Consider the following 26,581-nt stretch of genomic DNA (forward strand, 5'->3'; position numbering starts at 1 on the left):
CTTTGTATGCTTGTGCAGTGGCGTTCATGACTCACAGTACCGGTAATTGCATTTCTACCGACTCATCTTTATTACAACAGCTTTTTCTGTGCTCATGAACAAATTGTTTCAATGATGGAGGTCTCATCCTTATATATATATATATATATATATATATATATATATATTTAACCGTGTCACCCTTTTCCCATCTTTACTCTTCAGCTGCATGGCCTTGCAGAATGGTGGCTCAGTTTTCCTTTGAACTGGAACACTTTTGCGCCATGACAGGGGAGTGAAAATCTTTTTTTATTTTTTCAAGTATTATGATTTTTTTGGGTGGAGGTGGGACTGCATCAGGGATCCTCCCTGAGCCCCTTCCTGTTTGCGGTAGTAATGGATAGGCTGACAGATGAGGTTAGGCTGGAATCCCCTTGGACCATGATGTTCACAGATGATATTGTGATCTGCAGTGAAAGCAGGGAGCAGGTGGAAGAACAATTAGAAAGATGGAGGCACACACTAGAAAGGAGAGGAATGAAGATTAGCTGAAGTAAAATGGAATATATGTGCATGCATGAGAATGATAGGCGGTGGGCGAAGAGTAAAGCTCCAGGGAGAAGAGATAGCAACAGTAGATGACTTCAAATACTTGGGGTCAACAATACAGAGCAATGGAGAGTGTGGTAAGGAAGTGAAGAAACAGGTCCAAGCGGGATGCAACAGTTGGCGGAAGGTGTCTGTTGTTCTATGTGACAGAAGTGTCTCTGCGACAGTGGGTATTAGAGAAGAAGATGCACGAGATAGGCTTGGATGGAAAAAGATGACACACTGTGGCAACCCCTAACGGGACAAGCGGAAAGGAAAAGAAAAATGATTTTTATAGAAAATGCACTCGGACACAAAAGTGTTTTAGGGGACAGACCGAGGGATAGCGTGGACAAAGGGACTAGGGGTGAGAACCACAAAAACATAACAGATATGCAGTACTATTCAAATTATATACATCAATCCCAATGCTTCTCCATGTTCTCTTCTGGGATGTTTTTACTCTTTTGGACATGGTGCACTTCAGAGCAAAATCGACTGTGATGTCTCTTAAATGCATAAATGCTCTGAAGGCCAGTACAGTTGGGAATTCAAGTCAAACTGCCCGTCGCGCGGAAAGGTGGGATGTTACGTAACCAAAACGCCCGAGGCGTGAGCCGAACTGATCAGAGTTTAAGTCACCCACCATCAAGCAATTTTTGTGTGTGTGTGTGTGTGTGTGTGCGTGCGTGCGTGCGGTGGCGAGGGGGGCTTTTTGAACAAACAACGTGGCCTTCATATAATGGTGAGAAGAGATAAAAATATACACCAACTACCAACCTTAACCTCTAACTGGCTTGGAGCAATTCATTGTCACTCATTACCATGGACTGCTTTACTGATTTGACATTTTCCAGGATCAGTTGTTATACTGTGTGTGTGTGTGTGCATGCGCGTCACTTGTTTGTGCTGCAATGTAATCTTACTACTTTTGCCATCCTGAGGACAGCAGGGTATCTGCGGGAATGGCGAACAGTGATATACACTCGTGACATTCAAGTCTTTTAATAAGCCATATTATTTCGTCATAAAAGAGTTCTCATTATGTTTATTTTCCCTGTTGGCATGTCTCGTAATTCCTAGATCAGACTACAGGATGTTATTCCTGATAGTGGCTCAATCAGCTATCGCCGGTGATTTCCCCTGCACAAACCAGACATTTTGTTGTGAACAACAAAAATATAGTGTGACGACCGACGATTTGGTCCTTCGATAGCCCGATGGCGTCAAAATCAAGTGTAGTATGGTTATTTGTAGTTTTATGTAGTCTGACATATCCATTACAACTTCCCAAAAGCAGACCTTGACGTCGACCAACGGGATTGAGCATTGCCCGCCATAACGTATTAAAAGTACGTGAACAGACATCCAACAATGATTGAGTGAAAATCCTTTCTCTAGAACTAATGGAGACCACCACAAGCCAGTCTCCAATCCCCCGATACAATGCATTTCCCTTACATCCATATTTGTCGTCATGGTCTTGGTAAGTGGTTGAAACGGCAATATTTTTAAGTTTCCCCACTCCGACAATATTTGATTTAACGTGATAAAAGCCCAGTGATTGTAAAAGACGGGGACATGGTGGTATCGGAATACATTGCATAGCGTTTCTATTGTCTGACTGAGATACGGAAAGTTTTTATGTCAGTTGTCTGACTCAGTGCTATTATGAAAGAATAACATTAATTTATCTTATAGTCTGATACAGGGCGGCATGGTGGAGCAACTGGAAAGTGTTGGCCTCACAGTTCTGAGGTCCAGGGTTCAATCCCGGGTCATCCTGTGTGGAGTTTGCATGTTCTCCCCATGCCTGCGTGGGTTTTCTCCGGGCACTCCGGTTTCCTCCCACATCCCAGAAACATGCAACATAAATTGGACACTCTAAATTTCCCCCGAGGTCTGATTGTGAGTGCGGCTGTTTGTCTTGATGTGCCCTGCAATTTGCTGGCAACCAGTTCATTGTGTATCCCGCTTCCTGCCCGTTGAAAACTGGGATAGGCTCCAGCACTCCCGCGACCCTCGGGAGGATAAGCGACAAAGAAAATGGATGGATGGATGGATGGATGGATGGTCTGGTACAAGTATTAGTGGTCGCCACAGCGTGTCACCCTTTTCCCATCTACAGGATCTATTTTCTGCATCCCTCAGTACATTGAGCAACCTCTTAAAGTGTGATGCTGTTTTTTGCCTGGCAGCTCCATCCCCATCAACCTTCCATCAGTGTACTGTACGGACTAGTAATAGGCATCTTTAGGTCTCTCGGGACAACAGTAATAAAATTAAACAAGAGCTCTGCATTTATGCTCCAATACTTTTGCTCTGTAGCCCAGGCAAAATGTTACATTGACAAATCTGGCAAGTATTTTTCCTCATCACTACATGCCATATTGTTGATTGTTTTGAAAATATGTAATGAAAAAATGAGCTTTTTTTTTGGCACAGATCACCATACAAATTGGTTTAACTACAACATCAGGGCATGTAAAAACATTACAAGGGTACATGTGTATATGCCCTCTAAATCAGCCCCTTATGCTCTGCTCACCAGTCCAAATGTCAATCCATTGCTGAGGGTTTATTTAGTCCGAAGAGGCAATTATTTACAGTCTACTTCTTGTTGCTGTGTGTGTGTTTGTGTTCATTATGTCGAGACAGAGTGAGATTAAAAAAAAAAAAAAAAAAAAAAAAAAAAAAGTAAAACACTTCTCCCCTGGTTTATATTTCCTCAGGGACACCTACTTTTTAAAAACATCCCTCCTCATCCTATCCCCTGCAGTCACTAAATCCCTCCTCTTTGGAGGCCTCTCCATTCACCAACCCCAGTCCTCCACCCCCCCACTCATCCATCACCTCACCCAACACAACCTTCTTCAGTCCCTTCCCTCCTCACATCTGATCCCTCGTCCTCATTCAGCTCCCCCTTTGGGTTTCCCCTTATCACTGCTCCCTCATCCATTGTTCTACTAGTCAAGATAAAATGAACATTGGGGATACGTCTGACAGATTGGGCCGCTTATCCTCAACGCATTTTAAGAGTGACTGGAGGCTCAATTTACCCTTGAGGATCCTCATATAGAACATATTCTTTGCTTGTTTTTGTTCCTTCCTTCCCTCTGCATTCTGAACAGTCATTGACCTTGCCATTCCATTGACTATTTATCGAACCATCTAACTCTAACCTTTATCATCACAATGTGAAAGTCCATAATTTTTTTTCCCCTAGGAATCATTTTTTTTTGGTGTCCGACTGAAAATTGTAATCTGAACTTTTCCTTTCCTCCAGCAATGTACTGGGGTTTTTCCCCATTGCAGCCCAGAGGATGTAAGTAATCCAACTGGGGGATGTTCCAGTATTATTCCGCATTATCCTGGTAGATGAATTTTACCAAAATCCTCCAATGTGCAATATCCAGCAGGTATACAAAACGGTGGCCTGAATCACTTTTCACTGACTTCAAAGTAATTTAAAGATGCTTGCAAATATTTGCACTAACAATTTTACCACTTTACAATTTTTAGCTGGAAAAAAAGCAGCACCAGCCCAAAGATTAGTTCCAATAATTGAGTTTCTCTTTATTGCCAGGTGTAACGTGAGAGCTAAACAAATATATAACCAATCACACAATCATTGAATATCGCAATTGGACCTGCATCTGCGGAGAATCTGTTATAAAACTCACTCATGACGTGAAGGAATGGTGCTGAAACCCAGCGAGTCTGCATGCTCACAAGCTTAATACATTGACCAAAGAATCTGTTCAACGAGAGCCTAAAAATGACTGCAGTCTTTGAGGGCTTCCAGGGAACTCATGAATACAGATGGTTAAAAAAAAAAAAAAAGGAAAAAAAAAACCCTTTTCTCCAAAGAAAAAGGCTTTACACTTCAAAATATACATTTTTTTAATTACTTTTCCCACCAAAGCTGAAATAAGTAAAACTCTTGTATCATCACAAATTTAATCTTGAATATATACATTTGTAGCCTTACAAATTTGTTACCTTTTATATTTAGCTACATGAAAAAGGTAAAATATAAAACTTCTAACTAAATTCCAATAAAGTTGAAAATCTTGCAAAAATGAATATCCTTCTCTGATGTCAGTTAAACCGTAGCATTATTTTTGTAAAATCAAAGTGAGTATAAAAATAATTTCACCATGACATGAAAGAGCTAAGATTGTAAAATTTGGAATTATGTATAAAATAAAGTCAGAGACCCTGAGCGGGATGAATGGGAGATAATTCATGAATAAATAACAGTGATGCTTGTTTTCATTGCAATTATTTGAGAATATTAGAAGACCATTTATTTTCTGAAGCCTATGTCCTCAATCGGGTCAAGGGTAAGCTTTAAGCTATCCCAACTGACTTTGCTGGGGCATGTACAGACAAGCGGAGGGTACAACTAGTAGCTGACTGACCTAAATAAAGTGGAGAGTTTGCAAAAAGGAAAGTAACCTCATAAAGGAAATGGTATAATGACCTAATTGAAATCAGAGAATTTATTCCCCTTGAACCAGAAAGGAGAGATCTGTGCACATCACATACGAACCGTACTTGTGAAACTGACTGATTGCTACATCTCTCAGGAATATCCAAAAACACATTAGCATGTATAAATAATAAAACATACAAAGTCACAGGTTCAAAGTCACAGTTTTCAAAAGTCCACATCGCCTACAACCAACAAGAGTGGTGACCCAAATAGGAAAACCTATTATTTGGCATCTTTTGAAGCAGACTAGCGCCTACAATGGTCCAGTGTGCATCAGCAAAAGCGACTCATGCTGTATTTGTTAAAGTGTCCGCTTTCAAAAATCAAATTACCGTGATTGCAAACTAACAATTTTCCTGGTGGAACAGGGAGTTCATTATTCATCATCCAGATGGTAACAGGCCGAGCGGCATTGCGTGCTCTCACTCCCCCCCACCCCCTGCCAGCCTTTCCAGCCATTAAGTGATTAGCTCGGGATCGAGCTGATGACCGTTTGACTGGGAGAAGCATCTAATGACCCCTCATTTGGAGCACTGAGCTACGCTCAGGCAGGCCCAAGACTGCAAGGGACCATCCACGTGCCCGCTCTGAAAAATGCTAGCTGTTGAAAAGCAATCTCGCGCAGAGAGGTTCAGTTGAATGACACTCCTCTCGCCGGGTTTCTTCGATGATTTATAACAATACTGTACAGAGCCTTTCAAAGTGAGGGCAAGACTAAATACAATGGGTGAAACAATAACCTCCCACCCCCTGAGCAAACCACTAAGACTGTTAGAATAAAGCAAGTGAGACTTCCACATGACAGATTATAGTGAGCACAACATATAGCTTCATAGGTTGAGATTGATTTATGACTGGCAAAGTTATGCTGTGTATTAACACATTGCCTTGGCACATTTAATTTACCTGTAAATGTAATTGTACCATTCATCAAAACTACTCTGAACACAATGATGGGGGCTAGGAAAGGTATTATCTTTGACCACTCTGAAATGGATACAGACCTGTTCCAAATGACTGAATATCATGGAAAAGGTTTATTTGCATAATTCCATTCATAGAAAGTCAATAATTCAAAATTTACTGTGAAGATAGACCAAATATTGCAGGCCTTTAAAGGTCAAGTGTCATCCCGATAAACATTCTAAAATAGATATTCAAATGAAAAATACATCACATTATTCACTTCAATGTCTATACGAAAAAATGAGTGGAGAGCAAGTCATCCATGCGCAAAGTTGCGGAAGTGTCAGTCGACCTTCAAGCTGTATCTTCTGTCAGTGACATCACACTGAGACATTCGCCATGGAAAAAACGCTGTGGCACGTACTATGGGACACACATGGAAGCTCTTCTTGAAGAAAACATCTCACAACAGAGTGAAGTTACCGACCGGGGCAATATTACTCTATTGTTTCTAGCCATATTTAGATGATATGCGGATCACTTCTAACTAACAACAGACTCACAGACAGTATGTATGAGCCAGCCCGGCCAAAGCCGTGGTCGTCCGTGAGGCACGACGTGGAAGCCTTCACCGGGGAGCCCTGCGCAGAAGCTGTCAGACGCGCACATCGACACATTTAGCACCCCTGCCATACGTACTGGGATCTTTTGTTACATTATGAGAGACGGATTACGTGGTCCCCCCAAACTATTTTTTTTTTAGTAGGTGTATACACACCTACCTATCATTTGGAACCCACAAAGCTCTCGTCCTTTGCACCCGTCCAATCCATTTTTCACGACAAACCGGGTCTCTTGGAAACTTATGAAGGGTAAATCCATCCTCCCGAGTGTTTGAGCAATATCCAGCAATGCAATTTTGGCTAACACGAAGGAACCATGAGCTATCTTCCCGCAGGTAAAACTAATAGCAAGAAACGAGTCCGCTTGAGCGCGCTACTGCCTCCAACGTCGCTTCCTCCTTCTTCTTCTTCTTGAAAACAAATCCCTCGAGAGGATTTTCATGGCGTGAGTTACAAAAAGCCATATACGTCAAAAATCATGTTTTGTGGTGAAAAAAAACACATGGGTCCATATCGGCTACCGTTTTTTCATTAATAACATACTAAAATTCATGCATTTCATGACATTTGACCTTTTATGTTTTAAACGGTGTCACACTAATCCCCTACTAAACTCAATGCTTCTGCACAGGGAAGCAAACGTACGTTTTACGAGAATAAAAAATGTTTTTTAACGACAGTCTTTTTGAGCCTTTTTTTATTGCATCAATTTGTCAATTAGACCAATGAACACGCCCCCTGTGGATTATATATATATATATATATTATATATATATATATATATATATATATATATATATATATATATATATATATATTATATGAGAATTAAGGTCATTGCCAAATATGCCGAAGTCATCTTTCAAAATAATGTGTTTGCCCAAACTCATTCAAGTAACAAGAGAGCATAATAGAGCCACTAGATCCAATAATGGGGTGAGCTGGTGGGGTCAGCCATAGGTGGTAAACCTCTGTATGCAGAAAAATGGTCAAGGGTGACCTTGCTGTTCCATTTATGGTCCTATAAGACTGACCAGTGATTCTCAAGCAGGGTGCTGTGGCATTTATTCACATCACACATTGCTGCTTAGATAGAAATATTGTACATTGTTGTTCATCTATACCAGTGAGGCAAAAAAAAAAAAAAAAAAAAAATATTCGATTTTAGATGGCAGAAGGTACAATAAACCATCTCCACCCGTTGCCATTCAGATAGCAGAATAAATCATGGCTTCCTGTACACTTTTGACAAAAATTGAATGAAAAAAAAAAAACCCCACAGATGTTTGATAATAATCCTGGGATGTTGATAACCATGTGTGTCCTCCATTCGCTGCCTTAGCGATGTTGCCAAACAGTCACAAATCAATATAGAGCCCGTTTCAAAGTCCCTCAACAGTCAAACATATTGCTGTGACGTCATCCCAATATTCTTTACAGCAGCTATGACGCAAATTTGCATCAGAAATAGGGTTTGCTATGAGATGCTGTGATGTATAAACCAGCTTTACAGTCCTTAATTCATCTCTTTCTGGTTGTTTAATATCGTGCCCATGAAAAGAAGCACTTGATTATGGAAATAGCAGTCCAGCAATTGAACCATCGGATCTCAGGAGAGCACAAAGTAATGAAAGAAAATGGTCAGAAAATAAATGATCAAATCACAATGATGTCAATAAAGGACTTTTATGAGGTCCCTTTTCTGAAATTAATAAAAAGCAAAGAATGAAATACCCCTGGCGAAAGGATTCAACATGTCTGGTTTTTAAGTGACTTTGACAGAATCAACGTTGCAGTGCTCACCATGAACTGCTCACAATCAACCACAACTAAATTTTATATTTTTAATTTGACACAATTCAGTGAAATTATTCAGCTTGCAATTTTTGGAAATATCAGTTGCAGAATGAAAAGGTTGAATACTTAGCTGCTACACACGTGCATCGGTTAATTTAATAATGTGCATATTCGAAGGTGTGTTGCAAGTGACTAAAACATAAGATTCTATTCAAATTTATATCCAAACAGTGCAGTCCATTAAATGTCCATCCACCTGTAATGAGCTTTGCATGCTGTAGAACCAATTAATTTAAAAGGGGTTTTGAATAGCATGGATAACTGTACCAGTGTGTATGTGTGTGTTACAGTTTGCTTAAATTTGCATGCGTGTCCTTTTAATCATATGCTTATGGTCAGGATTTATGTCACATTTCTCTCTCTCCAGCTGTGTTTTCAGGTCACTTATGTGGGACAAAGTTTTGCTGTCTTTTAGTGGATTTTTTTGAGGCATGCTCACAGTAAGAAAATCCAATATACTCATGTGTTGACTTGGTTTTGCTTTTTTTTTTTTTTTTTTCTTCAATTTGCTAAACTTATAGCGGTTGTTGCAGTGTTTCTCAAAATTAACTTTTGTATAATAGTAGCATTTTGCTGACAAATAAAGCAACTTTGCCTTTCACTTATTCAGGATTGAACCACTCATGGAATGTTAAAATTTACCCACATTTGCAAAGAAAGGCTCATTGATTGAAAGTAAACTAATATTTGACCCTGTTCTATTTATTTTTTCTTTTTGGACCAACTAATACTTTTGGAAGAAATTCAGATTTATCTGTACATGATTGGTCCCCCCCCAACCCCACTTCTGCTATAAAGAGAATCATTCCCGGTCAAAAAGCTATTGAGCCATTGATAAAACCTAACTAACCAAAACAAGTCACTTCATCAAAATGTCATGCGCTATAACAAAGAGTAACGGGGAAAGAACCCATTTTTCTAGCGGTCCCTTACTTGAACATTAACGATTACACCATGAAGCTCTCATAAAAGGGGAAAATGTGGAAGTATACGAGTCTAAAGTGTGGAAATTTAAAAAAAAAAAAAAAAGAAAAAAAAAGTCCTTCTTTGATGTACAGCCCTAGAAGGCAGACGGCAGCACTAACAACTGTTCGTATATCATCCTGCCTCAGCGTTAACGCTTTGATTCTGTAACAGTGTCTTTCAGCAAGCCGCCAGCCGAAGAACCCAAAAGACAAAACGACCAGCTCCCAATGCCAGACAAACCTGCTCTCCCACACAGCCCGCAAGGCGAGAAGATAAGATAGCTGAAAGGACGATAGAACAGCTGATGTGCAGCCTGACAGAAATGTAGTCAGTCAGTCAGAACGGGGCTCAAACAGTCAGGTGATGGTTCTTTCGATTCTAGGAATTTAATTTCAGATGAGAAATGCTGAAATCTCACAATAATCAGAAGAAGCAGCCTCTACAGGGGAGGTTTAAAAAAAAAAAAAAAAACATTTGTTCAAACTGTAAGCATAAACCTGACAGTAATACGGTGCAATACATCCATCCCTATCTGGTCCCATCTTGTCCCTCTAATTTGATGAAAAACACCTGAGGAAGAACAATCAGAGACAGAAGGCCTGACAAGTGTCAATCATTGTCTGTGCACTCTTAGCCGGTCTCCAGCACTCTCCCACAGCCACATCGTGACCTGTTAGCTTGGGTTTCCAGGGTTTTCTGGACCTATGTTGGAATATCCGCCTCTAGAAAACAAAACAAGACAAGACCGTCCAAAGTTTGCTAAAACCTGGGTGTAAGACAAGCAAAGTGAAGCAGAGCCAGAGACCTCAGGCAAAGGAGATGATTCTGGAGTGATGCAGGATCAGCAACATTTCTGGTAAACAAGTAAGTTTATCACCTTTTTGGTTTTTATTTGATTCTATGTACCAAAAATATATATATATATATTATGAATCAGTGTGACTACCAATGTGGCAGCCATGCCTGACATCACCTTGTGTACAGTCCTAATGCTAGCATAGCACTAATATTTTGTTGAAGCTGGACAATGTTCTGACAATTTATCAGGACTATGCACTTTCATAATCATGCCATTAGGAATTGCCATATTTGAAAACCGTAATTATGCATGGCAAATTTAAGGGGACGTGAGTAGAGAGCGAAGCTACATTCAAATTGCTTGGGGATATAAATTTGCATATTTTTCCTTTACGAAAAGAACAAAGTTTCTTGACGTGTCAAGAATCTTAGACCATATGTTTTTAACCTCAGTTTCTCTCATCAGGTAATCATCAAATCTATTTTACTCTGGTATTACGGATTGAGGTTTCAAATTGGAGACGAGCATTACAATGCGTTTTGTGATGGAGGAACAGTTCAACAGAATTCTCTTTCAAGAATTAAAGGTATTTATTATTCTAATACAAATACATCCACGCTTCTAATAACAATTAAGTGAGGGCACAGCAACAGCCAGCGATAAAACAGTGCAATGGGTATAATTCTGTGCAAAAATAGTGCCCCGGGAGAAATAGTGCAATATAGGAGAACTGAATAGTGCCTCATAAGTAATTTATTACAGGACAGTAATACAGTAGTTACATCCAGTGTTGTACTTTCGATGTGTAATGGGCAGTTGTGTAAAAAGGGTACGATGTAGTTGGGTACTGTTTAATAAAATTCTACACAGACTGGATGAAATGGATGCCAGTTGGTCCAGTTGCCTGTGCAAGGAAACGTTAGAGAAACTTCACTCCTCAGAATGCTTAAAAGACAAACAAACAAAACTTTTCTTTTTTTTTCATTACCCCTATTTCATGGATCTCAACTATGGAGAGCCAATAAGCTTAAACAGAAATGGAAGGGTCAAGAGTTCATATAATTTCCTTTTCTGTTATCTACTTCCATGGAACAGTTTTAGTGGAAGCACGAGCAGTCGTCTCGGACTCTATTGGGAATTTCAACCAAAAGCCGAGAAAAAACCGAGGAGAACGTTACATGTCGATATCGCCTATGCCTGAACCAATCAATTTAGTAAGTATTTACATTAATTAAGGCAGGGCTGGAGCATAATGTCCCCCTTCACTTTTATATTTGAAACGTGAAATTACGGACTATTTTATTCACATCCATTTTAGCCAGAGGGACATTGAACTAATTCCGACTTTGTCTTGTTCCCGATTCCAATTTAATGCACAATCCAGGGTAATTATGTAAAACTGCTGCATGCATGGAATTCCCCACCCTTCTTATGAAAAGTACATTTTTGTTTTTTGGCCAACAAATACAGTGCACAAAATTGGCTCCACCTATCTCTTTGGTCAAAGTATGACATGAATATCATTAACATTTTTTCCACAGAGAAGCCAGATGATGAGTACAGACTTTTGAGAAGGTTTCAGAATATGAATTTACACAGCAGCCGAAATGTGATTACTATTTAAAAGGAAGTCTGCACCCTGGCTACTATTAAGGTGCCCTTTAGCAACATCTCCTCCCTCTGACAGCTTTGCCCACAAGGTGTGGTCTGTATTGTGTGTGACAAAAATATGTACACAACTGCTTCACAATTTATGCAACGCATAACAATACAAGTCCTGCAAATGCTGATACTTTCCAGAGGTTCATCAAAGCCAAAACTGTGTGTGCATGCTTTTGTCTGCCAGGTTGTAATTTGTAAATAAAAAAAATAAAAAAATACTAATTCCAAAAATAACCAGAGAACTTTGACCTCTTCAGCACAGTCTCTTGCGGCTCATTAGGTCCGTTTGCATTACACGCAACTGGCAGAGTTGACAGTTTGGAAACTGATGAAGGGGTCACGACCTTGTCACAGCGCTGTGACAACTTCAGGTGGCGGCCCGAGGCACCTGTGGGAGCGTGACAGGGACCGTTGGGATACATTGCGCTCTTGCACGAGTCCTATTCTCCTAGGGACACTTCAGACCATCAGGTGAAAATAAACGGCTTCTTCATGTGCATCAGAGGCGATATAGCTTAACGAAACCTCCATGGAACCAAAGAAAATGAAAGTAATGAAAAGTACCACCAATTGGCTGACACCTTTGCATTTACACATACTGTACATTTACACTTTGTTTATAGAAATATTTGAACAGAGAGGGTATTTGAGATAATTCTCTCCCATTGTGTGGCGGATTCACTTCATTCCGCAATAGTTCAATTTCTGCACAGCACCCTTATTTTTTAGGTGTAGGTACTGTAATTTCTGGCCGACAACCCTGCGGTTTATGCGGTGATGAATCTTATTTGTGCATTTTTCTTCTAACGTCACAAGGGGGCACTATAGTGGAAAAGGTAAGAATGAGACCAGTGGAATATATGTCCCGAGGAAGTGATTTTTACCAGCTATGTTAGCTTTAGCGCGGTCCTACCATTAGCACTAGATTTAGCGCAGCATTAAACTCTGTGGGTTTTAATGTGGTTGCAGCGTATGTATGTACCGAATGGTATTTCCTTTCCAAAAGTACTGGGTGAGGATTGTAACCAGGTGTGCTCTTTCGGCTGGGAATTACAGTAGATACTGTTCCTCCATTCCTCAGGCATCTTCGCACCCACCTATTTTCTTCAGCCACCTCTTCTTGATGTTTTCATACTTTCACCTACTGCACAGCCTCTCATTTCCATCAGAATATGTAAACATTTCAATTTGCTTCCTGTTTATGGTAGAATACAACGCAGTAACTGAGAAGTTAATTGACAAGTAGTTTGTTCAAGGTATGATGAAGCACTGGCACACTTTAACAACAAAAGTAAAGTTCTGGATGTGTCAGACTGAAACATCTTTGGGGAAAAGTGCTGTCCGGAAATTGCTGCCCCATATGCACCATCAACAGAAACGAAAAACATGGAAATGGCAAAAATGACTTTTTGTTCCTCTTGAGCTTTCCTGTGCTCTCTCGGACCAACTGAGATGTCACTTTGATGCCGAGCTCCATGGGCAGCATGTGATTTTAACCCCCACCATCCAAAGGGATGTCACTTGACTTCCTGGGTGGGGGGGGTGGGGTCCTTGGGGGAAGGGTGACATTTTCTAGTATCTTTGTCATTGAATGATCATTTTTACATTAAATGTTCCTTAAAAGTCACAATTGAGCTTCATTATGAGCCACAATGATAAAAGCCAGTTTCTCTAGACAGCAACATTCAACAACTCCACAAGAAGTAAATTGGCAACAAAATGGAAGCTTCAGCTCTTGTGTGGTACAATAAAGCAGAAATACAAATGCATTAGTGTGCTACTGAATGCATTACTTCTTTTTAGTGCGAACATGTTACTCCAAGTCCCACAACTGCAGAGATTTACATTTGTGCCTGAGTGACACCCCCACCCCCCCATTTAAGGTTGCCATCAGGTTTGGTGGCCTTTTTCCATTCTATAGTGCATTACACAACAAACCAGCATTTATATTTTCAATCACATTTTAGTTGCACTGAACACATGCATGACAAGTTGAAATTTCATTTGCCATTGCAATGTTTGAGGTCTACTCCTACGTCCTGCTATATTGACCTCCCCTTAATTTGTTTTCCTATCAGAAATCCAGACATGAATCCTCAAGTAAAATACCTTATTCACGCTCACCTTGAACGTCCTGGATTTTCATTTTCTCACTCTGCCTCAAATACACCTCTTTAAGACGTCCCATTTGGTTTGGAACTCTGAAAAGCTCTTTTGAGTGCTGTTACCACCACGTCCTACCAGGAATTCTCAACACAGGACAGGCTGAGTGAGAGAAAATAAAAGCCATAACTAATTTCAAAGATGGTGGGTTACAGAGTTCATCTGCCTACATGCAAATATGCACAAACTCCAGTAATTTGGACAATGTAACCATGAGTAAAAATATGAAAAAGGTTACACAAAATACACTTCATCAATATTTTGCTGCGTCATGATTTGTGTATTTGAACAAAAGCCAATTTGGCCCGCCCGCTGAATTGGATTTCAAATTGTCGCAGGCAGTCCCAATCATGTGGCCTTATCCATGACAGTGCAGATATTTTTACTCTACTCTTATAATATGAGTCGCAATCTCCTCTAATGGAATGACTTAATTGATTTCAAGAGGCACGTTAAAGCACCATTATGTATTTTCTTTTAATATTAAAAGTAAATCTGATGACATTCTGCATGATGCTGATGGTGAGAGAAGAGTAGTCACATTCATGTGGTCTGAAGCATGTACCATAATTTCTCAAAAATGATGCACACATTTTTCCAAAAAGTTAAGAGCGCATTATATTTAGGTATGGATGAAAAATAAAAAATACAATCACATTGTATAGTTGTATACAGGTACATAGTGGTAAAAAAAAAAAAAAAAGTATACATATAGATTTTGATGATATTCAATGTCTTATGTTACACATTCATATTTATTACGGTAAAGTGCGCCCCATAACCTGAACTCTATGACCTCCTCGGGAGCTTGCATTTTACGATCGTTAGCGTAGCATGTTCGTTGCTACTGCACCAAAGATCAGAAACGACCATTCATGAGTTTGTTTTAACTTAAACCAAGACAAAAAAATGTCGACTGCAACGGCTAGTTGAGGAGCTGCTTTTAAAAGAAATGTGTCATCACTTGTGCCGATGACGCCACCAACCCGGAAGTAGCGCCCCAGTCCAAAACAAGGATAGCTCGCATCAATGGCTTCAGGTGGATATAAAAACGTAAGCTCAAACTAGGTAATACGAGTGTCATGGGCACAATTAAAAAAAAAAAAAAAAAAAAGGGGGGAGAGCACACACACATTTTAAATGGTTGCTTTATTATTTATTTATTATTATTTTTTTTAATTGTGCCCATTACCCTTGTTTCTACGTAGTTTGAGCTCACTTTGTTTTGGTAGCCACCTGACGCCATAGGAATGCTATGGCGGCAGGTGGGCTAGAGGCTGGGCTGCAGAACCAAACCATTCAAAAATGTTTCCCCACAAACGCCATGGATGGCACAGAGGATGACATGCTGTGGGAGCAAAATAGGATCGCTGTACAGGAATTCAGGAGGCACCAGAACTGGACCAAGTCACCAAAGGTAGCTCCGATGGATAATTTCAGATTGGAGATAAGGCAGATGTTGCTTTTGAAGTCCTGGCCAAGGATGTGTAATGTAGAGGATAAACTGCACTATGCACAAACATTTTATGCACAAATATTTAATGCAAAAAAATGTTTCCATCAAACAGTGTTAAATATTTAAGACTGTAATACGTGTTATCAACAGTATTATTAAAATGTTATGCCATCATTGAGCATTTATTTTAGTTGGTTGAGGGCTTCTGTTCTGACAATTACAGGAACCAGGACAAGTGTGTCCTGTGACCTGTCCCGAGATGATATTACGGCTACATCAGCACGTGCACAATGATTGTTGTTCAGATAGTTTTTATGAAAATCAATACAAGTACAAACAGATAATTCCCAATATTTTGAGCATATGGGTAGCAGAAAATTTGTGATGCGCATTGTACATAGGTTTTCCTGATATTTTTTTAGGTCAACTTTGGGGGCACGCATTATACTCAAGAAATTACAGTACTCATTTCTTGGTATTACAGCTGGGATGGTCTACATTTCAACATTTTGTTCTCTAGAGAGGCTCATTACGTTAATACTTTTCTCACAAAATAGAAAAGAAATGTTAGTCTAACAAATCAAAATGACCATTTTCTGTATATTGTATATTATTCATACGAGTTAACGTGTTTCATATGAAGTAGTTCAGAAAAGTTCCAGGACAAGATTGACTTCAAACCCAAACTACAAGTTTACTTTACTTGAGAGCTGTGGCCGCTAGGTCCTGACAACAATTTTACTACTATACATTTGTCCTTTGTGTTTTCAACTAAAGTAAAATGTATTCCACTATGCACACGCTATGGTACTGGAGCCCTCACACCAAATTAAACCTTAAAAAATATGAAAATGTGCTTATTAAACATGTTAAAATAGCCAGTGATTGTATAGTGGAGGAAATCCACCTCAGACCCCTTCTGTTTGGCTTATTAGTCATCACTCATTACCGTAGCGATAAAGTTTGTGAAGGTGCATGCTCTGGGAGCAAAGAGCTCTTGTGCGCATGTCACTCAGGCTTATCTATAATACATAAATGGGTAAAATGAAAAGGCACAAGTGAATCATAACTTCTGAAGAACAGCCGGATCCTGAATTAAAGTCCCGTTTCAGCTTTTAGTATGCCGAACACATTGTGGATCACTATCCAACTGCGTTGGCAGCCTCACTCCCTCCCTCCTTTCCTCACACTCGGCCTTTGATGCCAGCTGAGTACAAGAAAGAGATGGGACATGAAGACATGGAGGGAGGTGGGGAAGGGGTGGGGGGAAATCGATGCAGATGTTAAGTGCAGAGTAGAGTCGGCATGAGGTGTGGAAAGTGTTTCATAAGTTTTCTTCCTGCAGGCTAAAATGGATCGAGAGAAATTGCTTGGAAAAAGTAAAATTGCTGCATTACTTAGATGAGAATGAGGGACTCATTGCCCTACGGCTTTTGGTCTTTTAAGGAGATTTGAGCTTTTATTTGATGTCAAATTGAAAGTGTGATTATTGAACAAGGACATATGCTTATTTCATATTTGAAATAAGTGATGAAAATTTGACACCCCCCCCCCCCCCACTTGATTTTCAAAATTTAGTTCTACCACAACCCATTGAGTAATTATTATTTTTTTTTAAATAAAAAGAGCCAGTGAGGAAACCGGCAGTTCATGTTGTGTGGAACTGGATTTTCCACTAATCGTTCAGCAGCTGCTAATCTTTACTAAGCAATATTCAGCTCTCCTCATACGCCAGTCTAATGTAACATGGCGCAATCCAAACAATTCTACCTCATATCCACCAAATGATTTTGTATGTGTTGTTTTATGTGTCAACGTATTGGGGATTTTGGAATTGCAGCAACATAAATGTAGATGGCATTTGAAGTGCTCTTCCTCATCCTGTTTGTGGGTAATGCATAAATTTTAATTGTACACAAGTTCAGCTACCTTGGCAGCAATATTTACTCTTCCAACTGTGCCCATGAAACTGTGGCAGACTTTGGGATGTGCGACATGTGCAGCCACACAAGGCAGAAACGCCCAGCCAGGAAAAAAAAAAAAAAACAAATGCTACCAGACATGGTTATCTACTGCTTAAGGGCATGTCTGTTAAAACATTTGCATTCCAGGCTATTGTTAATTTACAACCCCTTATAAAGACAAATCAAAAGCAATGTACGATGATAAATCATCTGACCATGTACTTCTTCGGAGGGAATAAGAAGATCAAGATTGATACCGAGCCATAAATCTAATAAGATGATTGTGTCAATGCTAATCACAGTGCTTCTAAGCAAACGCTTTTCCAAGATCACTACACTGTGAAAGCAAACGAGACCACATAACAGAAGACTAACTTTAGTCACACTGTGACCAAATTTGACAGCACATGTTAGAGCAGTACTGGTACTTTTTTTTTTTTTTTTTTTTTATACACACTGCTTGACCTTTCCATATGGTTGAGTTGTACATTCAGTATGCATACGACATTTGATCATATATGCAATGTTTCGACAAGTTCGAAGTTATAGCCAATGGGTCGAGCTTAGTCTACTTGTTAAGTCAACATGGCTCATGTCATAAGATGTCCAACTGAGTATTTCACCATGTTATCTCTGCCTCTGGCCCTTCTTCACTTCCAACCACGAGATGGCAATTATAACTCTGTCGACACATGCTCGCGCAGTATTTTTTTTGTGTGTGTGTGTCCTTGAGCATCTGTCTCTTCCACCGCCTCTCTCCCTTGTCTCCCTACATCAGCATCGTTTATCGTTTCGGTCAAGCTCCATTTCCATGTACACCGCCGCCTTCATTTTGTCCGTCTCCCCAATCTCACAACATCTTGGGACCCGTGCTTGCCTTGTCCTCACTTTCAAGTTTGTTTGTGAATTCCTCCACACCGTGCACTCTCCTTGACTGCTGTGGACTTTCCCTCCTGAGTCAATTCTCGCTGAAGCTGAGCAGCTGGTTGCAAGCCCAACGTACCCGCCACAGATGCTGTGCGGTCTGTTTTCCGATTCCTTTTCACAGTTTTTCCATCAAGACCTGAGCCCTTATCTAGTAGACACTCTCACGAGGTCTGATTGCTAGGGCCACAAGGACAGGTTAGTTGCACTGCTAGTTTTATGATGTGGAAACAGACTGATTTCACACTACCATATGAGGTTATGTGAGGCTAATCTATAGATATATACTGAATGTATGTCACCACTTTGTGTAATTGCCGTAGTAAAAGAGCCAAGTCAATTGGCAGTACCGTACTCAGTGTCAGCTTTTATTGGAAAGCTCTTAGTGTGGCTGTTAAAGATGGTTTGAAACAACTTTGGATCACTGTAACATAAATGATAATTTGTCATACGTTGAAATTCATAATGACATTGCAGTTTAGTTATTAGTATTCTACACTTTGGAAAATTATGTATACTTTACAAACTAATTTCCCTTTTGCTTGATATTCTGCATTAACTTATTTAGGTTAGCATACCGTATATATACATTAGTCACAGATTTTTTTTCCCTTTACAGAATTCTCCAGTTCCCCATAATGTGATCACTTTGTTTGAACATGACTATTTCTCCAGAATCACCAATGGGAAACCACCAATAAGGCTACATAATTTAGAAAAAGGATTACTGACTCTTTTTTGATGGATGGACAGATAGCCAAACATACAAAAGTCACACACTTTTGTAAGTTGAGCACATTAGGAGCAGGTACAATGAACAGTGAACTTTAAAAATGTTGACACTTTGTACTTATTTCTTACTCATGTCCTTGATCTATGTTGGCAGGTCTAGCTAGTATCTATCAGAGGATAATTTCTTTTTCCTTTTAGAGTGAGGTGAAATTTATAGACAGGGTAGAAGCAAACCCAATTTTTAGACCCATATATTTTTAAATTCGCTCAAATGCACCTACAAGAAGCCAGAGGGGCATTTGGGAAGTGTTTAAGGTCATCGCCACATACTGTTGGTGTACAACAGATCTTTAAATGTCATTCATATCCACTATGCAATAGTTAATCAGCAATGTACTTTTTTTTGTGGATTGGAGGTCAGCTATGCAACCTGGATAATTGATAATTGCAACCTAACGGGTTGGCTACGGCCCAACACACTGCCATTTTATTGACCTCACAACTCGAGGTCCAAACTCCTTCCTGTAAATTGTGTTCTACAGGACCACAAATTATGTAATCAAACTGATCTCTGATGATTTGGCCCAATCTAAACGCCACTATTGTTATGATGGAGGTAGCAACAAGTAATGCTTCATGGTCAAACAAGCAAAAATTTTTTTAAGTGTATTTCAAATGACAGTATTGTTAAGAAAATAAACACCGCATGTAAACATGCATTTTAAAATTAATAAACTCATTCAGTAGAAGGGCAGAGGATGTAATTGTACACTTCTATACTTGTTGAAAAAAACTCTAAATTGCATATTTGAATAGTGTCTAAAAACACAAATGAAATGGCAAAGACTGTTTGGATGAAATATTTTCTGATATTCACATTCTAAACATTTAAGATGAAATGCACACCTAAATTAAAAGCAACACATTATGCAAATAAGTGGCAAAAATTAAACTGAAAATTCCAAAGCTCTGACATTCATTATCATTCTGTGATAAGCAAGTGGGTTCCCCAAATATCTGACTCTAGCGTTCATTCTGCAGCTTCAAAATCCTGTATGCATGCAGCCCAGTCACAATGCAGAAATCAAAGCCTAACGGAGCCCACTGGGTATCTTTTCAATTTAAAATATGTGGCTGGTTCCCTCATCGTGGGATTAGGGCTGGAGTGTGCTCAACAACAAAAACACGTGCATTGCGTGCAAAAAGACACACGAGCCACTCATCTGATTGGCTCTAATTGAGGTAAACCACATTTCACAGTCACTCATCCATGAAATCTTCCTAATCATGGCACCTTTCAACGTAGGTAATGTGGTCATTTAGATCTACTGACAACACAGCGAGCCAGTTTCACATCACATAAGCATGCAGCATAAAAGGACCATGTTCACCCAGTTTCTCAATAGAAGTCATTTGACTTCACTTTTGAGATATTTTTGCATGATCCCATTGGATATTTACAGGATATCGATCTGATGATTGGGGAGGAAACTGGGGATACATACCAAAGTTGCGTTCTGTGTTACAATGGTCATCCACCATGTCAAAACTGGGACGGGGCATGTTCTCTTTGTGAGGTAAAGACGATTGTCTTCATTTGTATATTCCTGTTTGCAGCAGAAAAACATTGCTGCCAGCCAGAGTGGAAAAAAAAAAACGTGAAAAAGAATAAGCGTTTCGAAAACCTTGTGGGAGAAAAATACAAACACATTTGACGGTGCAGAGAACAAAGCAACTGATAATTCCAACAACCCCAATACAAAAAGAACAAATCACAACCTGACAGGTGGGAATGCAAAGAAGAAAGCAGGCAGATGATTGGCTGAGGGCCATGAAGGACTGATTAAGAAATGAGACACAGGTGGAAAGAACCAGGAAAAAAAGTCACAAAAGGGAAGGCCACCTATGTTCATCAGTGACCCCGCTGACACCGACCGACTGTGTCTTCAACTGTGAGCAATGTTTGACTTGCCACAAGAAATCACGGCAAAAGGGCGCTGTCAATAACAAGTAACTGCAGACAAACGCTTTTTCATCACTGGCTGTCATAAGTGAGGTGCCCTCTGATGCGTCACAAGGACCTCGCAGTCCATCACTTAGCACACCGCGAACGCACGCATGCACGCCACTCCCAGCTGAAGTTTATTGTCAAACATACAGTAACATAAATGTGTACATACTTCAAACATCCACATGACTGAATGGTTGCTCACTTAATACTAACACACAATGTAGAAGGCCACAGACTGGCGAACAAAGCTGTCAGTGTCAAAAATCTTTGAGCAACATGTGTAAGAACAACGGTGCAGAAACACATGTGGACAGACAATACTCACGCTTACATTTTTGTCCTCTACAAGATCTACTTCTGGTACTTCACCTTACTGGGAAGTTATGCCCTTCTGCATCTAGATCTACATGCCAGTATTATGCTGTCCCCTGGTGGTCAGGATTTTCAAACTAGAGGGAGCAGCACAATTAAACTGCCATAAAGCACTTGTTACCATTCTATTTAAATTTTCATTGACATTATTGACGATATTACTGTAAGTTTTTATAAAATAAAATGCTGTATATTTGTGGGAAGCTGGAACACTTTGGAGAAGTGAAAAATAAGTAAATCTATCATTTGGTGTGTCACTATTGCTGTATGTGCTAAGAAGTAGACAAGACAAGATTTTGCAGGTGTTAAATGTTTAAGCCTTGGATGAGGTCTTGAAGCTCTTTTACATGTCAAAATTCAAGCAGTCCTTGGATTCTCACCTCAACTTTAAATTAAGCCTCACAGCTAAACACGGATATTGTTGATGTACGAAGCCCCCTTTGAAGTCATGAATATTTATTTAAGTACTATATAAAATGTGTCTAACGCCTCACTTAAAAGCCACCGCAGTTTCGATTCACGATACTCTATCTGTTTGTGTCTTCAGGACATGCACTTTAAAGGTCTTGGCCTGAAGTGATTTAAGTAGAAAGGTTGCTGTGAAAGAAATTTGTCAACATAAACGGAGTCTTTTGTCAATTGCTGTCCCAATAATGGATTAATTCGGTTTTACTTAGAACACGTTTGCAAGATGGAATTACGTACAGGGAGCAAAATATCTTTCTTGTGTTCTCAGTTTGCTGACAAGCCTTTTTTTTAGGATTCTGTTCAAGAAATGACAAACAACATCTCACATCTATTTGTACCGACATTTTTATAACAGCGTCATTTTTTGAAACGCACACTTGTTGGTGTGTATGCGTTCACTTTATGGCCGTAATAAAGTTTAGAGTGTTATTGATTTGGACTCAGTCCTGTCTTACAGCGATCAGCTTCATCACCACTCTAACCTATATCAACTTAATCAATTTTGGTTGACAATAAAAATGTAACTTTTCCACTGATCACCAATCCAAGACTCGAAAGTCCCTCTGCTCTACACGACTGGAGGCAGCGGCGGTAGAGATAGAAAGATGGGTGCAGGATGTAGATAAATGTAGACTAACCAAAATGCATCCCTTGAGAGGATAAGTGGCTTGGAAAATGGATGCATGAAATTATTTTATATTTTGGGACAAAAATGCAGCGATGTCGGACAAAAATGAAGGATACATAGTCTGAAAATTAATTCACGAAGAAACGAAAACCCACACGTGAGACTCATGCAATTATTCTGAAGAAAAGAAGCAGCTGGAATGTCCACAGGAAATAAAAATGAGAACATTTAAGACCACCTGGCTCACCTCTCTAATGAATCATAAACTTTTATTGGGATGGCCTCGATAAACTTTTTCACTGTGAGAAATTTATGAGAGAAGGGGATCCTCGCAGCTGAGCACTTGGCATTTTTGTGAATGGGGCATTACGTTATCTGAATGCGTGTGGCGCGTCTCCCCAAAATAAAGACAGATGAGGGCAACATCCATCCATCCATTTTGAAAGCTGCTTATCCTCACAAGAGTTGTGGGAGTGCTGGAGCCTATCCCAGCAAACTTCAGGCGAAAAGTGGACTACACCCTGAACTGGTTGCCAGCAACCATTGACTTAGAATGAAGTACTGCATAAAAGGGCTGCAATATCCATCCATCTATTTATTTTGCTGCTTATACTCACGAGGGTCATGGGAAGTGCTGGAACCTATCCCAGCTGTCAACGGGTAGGAGGCGGGGTACACCCTGAACTGTTCACCAGCCAATCGCAGGGCACATAGAGACAAACAGTCGAACTCAAAATCACACCTCGGGGCAATTTAGTGTCCAATTAATGTTGCATGGCTTTGGGATGTGGGAGGAAACCGGAGTGCCCGGAGGGACACACGCGTGCACGGGGAGAACATGCAAACTCCACACAAGAGTGGCCAGGATTGAACCCGGGTCCTCAGAAATGTGAGGCTTTACCAGCACCGCCACCGTGCCGCCAATGGCTGTAATAGCTGACCGGTAAATGTAATTTTATGTGATACTTCTTAAATAGAACCTGCATACATTTAAGTCATCGTGCTGATCATTTAGTTTGCTGTTAAATGTAATTATTATCACAGCCTTAAATTTTCAGCGGGATCGTCGAGGAAAATGATAGGTAAACTTAGTTTGCGACAAATTAGAAGATAAGTTTTGGAAGTCTGATATCATCTGAACTCATCACCTGCCACAACAATCATATCTTTGCACGTATCTTTGTAATTACAGAGTGTTAATGACAACAGCATATGCCCTTGTCATCTCTTACAGACTTAACATGAGTGCACGATGAAGCTGAAGGCAAACACTGTCTCCCACGTGTGTGCCTTCGTGTGTGTATGTTGTAACGTCCCGACGGCTGACCGTCAGAAAGAATAAGATTACATGAGGCCTGAAGTCATGTCGTCTGATGTGACTGATACACTGACTGACAAATGACAGCATTCATTCATTCATTCATCTTCTGTTCTGCTTGTCCTCAGCCTATCCCGGCTGAATTTGGGTGAGAGGCGGGGTACACCCTGAAATGATCGCCAGCCAATCGCAGGTCACTTAGAAACAAACATTATTGGACTTCACTTTTTCTGCATAAAACCTTTGGAATACTGTACGTAGGGTCCAAGAAATACACACATCAATCCAGTATTATTTTTTTCCCACTTATGAACATATTGGGAGCGGCAGAGATCTGTCCTCAACTCTGTCAAACTAATTTGGTTGTTGTGTGGGTCTAATCCAGTCTCCGACCAGACTCCCTTCGGAAGAGTATGTTGGACAGTGGTTTGCTGATTGGGTAAAAATATATTTTGTTTCTTTTTCAGAAATACTGTTTTACATGTGCTTGTCAATCATGTATATAAAATGTGCAAGCATTCAGGCAGCACGGTATGGGGTTTGAGTCTTAGCTCCAGCCTTCTGATGTGGCATTTGCAACCTCTTCCTGCTCTTGTGTGCGTTCGTCTCATCCATCTATCCATTTTCTTTTCCGCTTATCCTCACAAGGGTCACTGAAGCGCTTGAGCCTATCCCAGCTGGCACCGGGCAGGAGGCGGGGTACACCCTGAACTGGTTGCCAGCCAATCGCAGGGCACCTCGAGACAAACAACAATCATACCGACAATCACACCTAGGGGCAATTGAGATGTTACATGTTTTTGGGAGGTGGGAGAAAAACCAGAGTGCGCGGAGAAAACCCACGCAAGCAGAGGGAGAACGTACAAACTCCACACAGGGAGGACTGGGATCGAACCCGGGTCCTCAAAACTGTGAGGCCAACGCTTTCCAGCTGCTCCACCGTGCCGTGAAATATAAGATGAACAAGGATCTCATATTTCAAAACATGCATATTAGTTTTATTATGTTCATGTAAATGTGAATGGTTGTTTGTCTTTATGTGCTCTGTCATCTAGAACCATAATGAGCATTTGCTGTATAAAATAAAATGGATCGATTTATCCAACTATTACCTAAAGGATTTATCCTGTTGAGGGTTGCAGGGAGCTGGAGCCTATTCCAGCTGACCCCATGTGAGAGGCAGTCCACCCACTGGACTGGCCGTCAGTCCATCAAAGGCCACATAGAGACAGACACACATTTACACTGACATTCACACGGTCACTGAGTTGGAACAGAACTCCCATTGCCTGTAAGTCAGGCAAGTGAACCAAATAGCTGTCAGTCACAAAAAATATCCATCCATCCATTTTCTACAACGCTTGTCCTCATGGAGCCAATCTGTTTGGGCAAGAGGTGGGGTTCACCATCAACTAGTCACCAGACAATCGCAAGGGTCATAGTGTCGACAAACAATCCTTCACACTTAGATTCACACTTGACCCTTTTGGCACCATACCAATAGATATATTTATTACTTTCACGGCTTTCAAGAGCAGTTTGAATGATTGAAATTGCACTAAATAGAACATAAATTTGAAATGAACATGCGCTGCGGTGTCACCGATGAGCTCCGTTGTCTTAAAAGGGTTAAGTATAATTTAGAGTCTTAACTGAACCTAACATATGTGTACATGTTTTTAGAATGTAGAAAGAAGTTGGAGTACCTGAGGAAAACCCATGAATGCAGAAGAGGACATACAAATTCCAGAAGAGCCAAGTAAAGATTTAAGCCCCAAAACTATGAACTATGAGGCAAATATGATCGCCAGTGTTCCACCGTGCTGCATTTATATAAAAGATTTCAAGTACATTCAGTATGAAACAAAGCAATAATGCAAATACGAAAGGATGCTTTTGGTTAATATGTCATGTTACCGGAGTGATTGAAAGGCAGATAACATCAGCATTAATCTGGAGACTACCGTAGCCCATAGTTTTTCTGACTAAAGGTTTGAGATATCACTAATGTGTTTGGACCATATTTAAAGTCTTTGAATTTGCTGCTGACAACTCTACTGACATCCACTCTCACCAGGAAGCAGAATCTCAAATATTGGGCGTGGGGAGTCATAAAGGTCCTTGGGCGCTTCTCAGTTATCAGGAGAAGCCAACAGAGAATGTTGCCTCAATCCAAGCAAATTGTTAGAGATAAAGGAAATAAATAAATCTCCAGCAAATGTAGTCTCTCTGATTTTCATTTCAGTGAACTAAAAGAAAACAAACAAATTGCAGGAGGAGATTGCATCTACTCCTATTGTTGGCCGAGTTTTTCTTGGGGTTACAGACTCTGGCTACCAGATGAGGACGAGTCTGCAAAATAGCAGAGTGAGTCCACCGAGTTGGCCTGTGCCTCTGCGAGATTATGGAGAGTGCAGATTATGCAAGGAAGGAAATCACATTAACACCTGACCCATTGTGGCAAATCGTGCTGATGCTGCAGGTAAGAGCAAGCAAGCAAGAGAGCGATGGGGGCAGAAAGCGAAAGAGATGCTTCTACATGAAGACTGATTACCAAAAAGAGAACCAGACACAACCAACATGAGGATGCAGAGAAGGTGAGCCTATACCCAACAAGAAATAAACTTTACTAAACACTGGGCCCTATCATTATAGTCTCAAATGTTT

The 26,581-nt window shown here is 40.2% G+C and overlaps 1 protein-coding gene across 1 annotated transcript in view; it reads right to left on the bottom strand.

Annotated features, from left to right (window-relative positions):
• LOC133490696 (ephrin type-A receptor 5) overlaps positions 1-20,882 on the bottom strand; it is a 125,743-nt gene extending 104,861 nt beyond the window's left edge. Inside the window, exon 1 of the mRNA XM_061801083.1 lies at positions 20,623-20,882. The gene's annotated coding sequence lies outside the window, so the exon portion shown is untranslated. The remainder of the gene's footprint in view (positions 1-20,622) is intronic.
• Between the last annotated feature and the right edge of the window lie 5,699 nt (positions 20,883-26,581).

This window comes from Syngnathoides biaculeatus, chromosome 17, assembly GCF_019802595.1.
Source record: "Syngnathoides biaculeatus isolate LvHL_M chromosome 17, ASM1980259v1, whole genome shotgun sequence".
NCBI classification, from domain to species: Eukaryota; Metazoa; Chordata; class Actinopteri; order Syngnathiformes; family Syngnathidae; genus Syngnathoides; species Syngnathoides biaculeatus.